Source organism: Nansenia antarctica (assembly GCF_963989245.1).
Source record: "Nansenia antarctica genome assembly, chromosome: 1".
Classification (NCBI taxonomy): Eukaryota; Metazoa; Chordata; class Actinopteri; order Argentiniformes; family Microstomatidae; genus Nansenia; species Nansenia antarctica.
Window position 1 is genome coordinate 4452648 of NC_137674.1, and position 5146 is coordinate 4457793.

Sequence of the window (5146 nt, forward strand, 5' to 3'; positions counted from 1 at the left end):
TTCACTACCTTCCATTTACCTACCCTGCCGACAGTGTTGGGTTAGTTTAATACGCCTCCACAAGGGTCTGGAACTCATCAAGGCCATGTGGGGGAGGGAGGGTTGACAGGGGGGTGGGTTCAGGTGGAGAATCAGTGAGAGAGAAAGGATCTGAGTGAGTCGGTGGCTGTTCTCTAGATTGACAGCTGACAAAAATAATAGGCAATGATCCGTTGTTTAGACAGGAATAATTTTTAATCAAATACACTGATGGGCTTTTTAAATAAGAATTATGGTAATTGACATCAACAACATCGTGATAGTTGCTTAAATAAACTGCGTTGTGTTAATTGCGTGAACTTTTAACTTTAACAGTTGTGACGACATGAGTGGTTTAAAGGCACGAATATCATTGTCAAAACCCCTCCTCCCCTCCTCCCCCCACCCCCACCAACTCCCGCTCAACCAAACCAGAAGTGAGACCCAAGCATGAGTTAATACTATTTTCCTGGGTCTATGGCGTCACTGTACCTCGGTCTCTCTCTGGAGAGTGTGGTGGGACGCTGTAAAACTTTACAGAGGGGAGTAGCGTGACATGGGAGTGTCTCTGCCTCACCTCCATTAAACGCCGTGCCAGGCTACAGCGGCATTAAAACACTCATAAATAAATAAAACAGAGACCAAAAAACCCAAGAGTAGAATTTCCCACTCCAAGGGTCAGACTGTAGGGGGAAACTGGAGGGGGTAGGGGTGGGTGTGGGCAGGCCCGAATACTAAACTAACTGGTTCCCAAAAAACTTTAACTGTAACCACTAATACCCGATTGGAGCCAAAACGCTGCTCCTTGGGAGGAAGAGGCCACCAATATAGTCGTCGTAACCATGGTGTTTTTCTTTTTCGCGCTTTACAGGCGAGGGGTTATGTCACTAACATTTGGAGGCTCCCACTGAAAACGAGGCAAGGTCAGTGCATGAGCAGGCCTCTAGTGCTACGAGATCCCTGAATCAAACAGATAATTGACTCCAGTAATGTGAGAGTGGACGCGGGTACCTTGTATATGGATAGTGTTAGTGATCTCATCTGTGTAAATGGATATATATATATATATGGACAAAAGTATTTGGACACAATTATGGTCTGGGGCTGTGTTCATGGTTTGGGCTAGGCCCCTTAGTTCCAGTGAAAGGAAATCTTAATGCTACAGCATACAATGTGATTCTAGAGAATGATATGCTTCCAACTTTGTGGCAACAGTTTGGGAAAGGCCCTTTCCAGTTTCAGCATGACAATGCCCCCATACACAAAGTGAGGTCCATAATCACATGGTTTGCCGAGTTTGGTCTGGGAGAACATGACTGCATGGCCTGCACACAGAGCTCTGACCTCAACCCCATCCAACACCTTTGGGATGCATTGGAACGCCGACCGCGAGCCAGTCCTTCTCGCCCAACATCAGTGCCCGACCTCATTAATGCTCTTGTGGCTGAATGGGAGTAAATCCCTGCAACCATTATTCTAAAAGCTAGTCGAAAGTCTTCCCAGAAGAGTGGAAGCTGTAATAGCAGCAACGGTGGGACAAACTCCATATTAATGCCCATGGTTTTGGAATGAGAAGTTCAACAAGCACATATGGGTGTGATGTTCGGGTGTCCCAATACTTTTGTCCATATAGTGTATATATTTCCATATTTTTTGGGTCAGACAACCTTCTACCCCCATACACTGAGAGTAAGGATAGTTTAATGCAGTCAATTAATCCATGGGCAGGGGCAGGTCTGAACCGCATGGGAGGGAGGGAGAGAGAGTGAGAGAGAGAGAGAGAGAGAGAGAGAGAGAGAGAGAGAGAGAGAGAGAGAGAGAGAGAGAGAGAGAGAGAGAGAGAGAGAGAGAGAGAGAGAGAGAGAGCGAGAGAGAGAGAGACCTCAGCCAGGCAGGCTGACATCATCAGAGCTGATACAATCAAAGTCATGGCTGCTGTTAGGGTCCTGAGGTAATGCACATTGCCGAGAGCTGGAGCCCTGTGCTTGCTCTGCAGGCAGAGGATTTGGGGGGATTTTGGGTGGGCCTTTGGCTGTGGCGTCTCTGGTGTCTAGCTGGACAATGCTGGTGAAGTGAGACTGATCTGTGGTTGGAGCCCAGCCACGTGACCCTGACAGGGAGGCTGAACGAAGACAGATGAAAGCCTCTTCGACAGCCAAGTATCCTTGTCTTTTTAGAAAGAGAGCAGGGACAAGAGCAAGAGCAAGAGCAAGAGCATGGTGTTTACCCAGGTGTGTGTTGTAGCTTGTAGCTTGGCAGCTGCCATGGAACAATATTGAAAGCAGACAGCTTAGCTGTTCGAAACAAACCTGTGCGAGCGAGGAGAGGAGCTTGTCCAATCTCTGGAGGTCCTCAAAAACATGGCTGAATTTATTTGTTCTAAACGCAAATAAAGGTTAGCCAGCCCCCAGAAACATGACTGCCTGACAACCCCTTTGTCTTTATTCCCACACTCTGTTCAGAACAGCCAACATCCTCCTCAGGTTGTCTTTATTCCCACACTCTGTTCAGAACAGCCAACATCCTCCTCAGGTCGTCTTAGTTGAGAGCATTCTCAGCACGCTGCTGCAGATTTCGGCATGTGGGTAATTTATAGCACTCGAGCAGACCCGTCTTACAGGGCATCGTATACCCTAAAGGTTTTACACTTAGATTTCAAACATAGAGTAACTAGTTCAAAGTTCAAGTTTATTTTCTTTTTGTCAGACATACAGTACATAGGAGAGCTATCCTAGTGATGTGCAAGCATTTCTGGGTCAGACCTTTTCAGGTTGAGGGGCTGGGAGAGATTTGTAGTTCATATGTATGTTGAATGTTTGCAATTTTTAAATATAAATGCTCTTCACTTTTTACCTTGCATGAGGCAATGGAATTGCAACAAGCACATCAATTCAAGCTTATTTTCCAAATTAGGTGCTTAAAGGTATTAGTATGTATGTTGTAGTGCCAGGAAAGGTACAGTAAACCGTGCAGATTACAGTGTGTGTGTGTGTGTGTGTGTGTGTGTGTGTGTGTGTGTGTGTGTGTGTGTGTGTGTGTGTGTGTGAGGCCCACTTCCAGCACCTCTGCTGCTTCTAATTACAACAGACCTTATAGTCATTGTCTATTTTCTCTTTCTTTAGTTTATCTGCCATCATTTTCACATGGTTGTAGTTTGCATTCATTCATATGTGACCCACATTTGTGTCTGCAGCCTCAGAAGTTTAATCTAATTCCAATCACATCGGAAAGGTATGTTCCGGATGCTTCCAAGAGCTATCCTATTTCTGCCCCTGAGTACACTAGCTAAATCCCCAAATGCCTGTACCATAAGCAGGGTCCTACAATTTAGCAGAAAGTAATAGATAGAGATATATAGATAGATATAAAGTGACAATCGGCAATGACACACACACACACACACACACACACGCACACACACACACACACACACACACACACACACACACACACACACACACACACACACACACACACACACACAGACAGACAGACAGACAGACAGACAGACAGAAAGAAAGACAGACACACAGAAAGACAGACACACAGACACACAGACACACACACACACACACACAGACACACACACACACACACACACACAGACACACACACACACACACACACACACACACACACACACAGACAGAAAGACAGAAAGACAGACACACAGACACACACACACACACAGACACACACACACACACACACACACACACACACACAGACAGACACACAGACACACACACACACACACACACACACACACACACTCCAACACACACACACACACACACACACACACACTCCAGACACACACACACACACACACACACACACACACACACACTCACACTCCAGACACTCCAAGACACACACACACACACACACACTCACACTCCAGACACTCCAACACACACACACACACACACACACACACACACACACACACACACACACACACACACACACACACACACACACTCCAGACACTCCAAGACAAATAGACTTTGCATCCCAGGAGCTAGAAGGAAAGTACTATCAGAGGAGCTGCCATAGGGATGGATAGAGGGTGTGCCTGTCGCATTCATAGGGACGTACTGCGGCTACTGTGGCTGGCTGTAGGAGACAAGTATGAGACCACCCCCACCCCTAACAGAGTCATACATCCGCTCGACACTTCCACTCCTCGTTTGTTAAACTGTGATTGAAAATGTGTATGATGATTAGCATGACTTTAGGAAGTCTATGACAAGTTTCTTACACTCATAATAGTTGCAATCAAAGCAATGATGATTGTTACTGGGGCTGGTCTTTTGCCACATACTGTAAATGTGACAAATTGGCCCTCCTACTCACTGTGGTTTTCCAGGGGTTTGATTCAACCTGCCATTTGGTAGGGTATTCCCCCCCCTGGCAGCGACTGTGGAAGATAACGGGCCATATTACATCGACACTGCATCATGCCAACCGTTTTTTTGTGTGTCATATATACCTCCCATGATGCAATGCTTTAATGCTCCTCCCATCAATACCAGCCATGCTATGCCCTGTTTTACCCGTCCATCCAGATGATGTCTAAAGCTCTAACATTGTTGCTACTTGGTTATTACATTGCATAGTTATTATCCCAAGTTAGAATTAGGGCCTGGCTCCCAAATGCTCTGGGACCTGAATCAGCTGATGACAAGGGTGTGGTAGAGACAAACGTATGAGATATCCTTATTGGGATTTAAATGAGAATAGGGGAAAGTGACTCCAGGGAAGGGTACACAGCTATAATGTCAGACACACAGCTCTAACAGTTAGATGACTGTGAAACCACAACTTGTGACCGGGAGGGACATCTCTTTGTGTACACTAACACATTAAAACAGTGACATTTAGGTTTTGCGGTGTAGTTCCACCTGCCTGTGTGTCCACACGTTAGTCATTCTAGTACTGTAAACAGTCTGGGGTGAGGGGAGTTCATTCAAGGTCCTATTCGAACCCAGAACTATGCATAAAATGATTATTTACTTGACCACAGTGGCTCTAAGTCAGCTGCGTTGGACTTCTCTGCTCCTGGAAACTGCCTGTAAGGCTGTTGATCGGTATTTTGTTTCAGTTATATGCCAAGGCTTCCAGT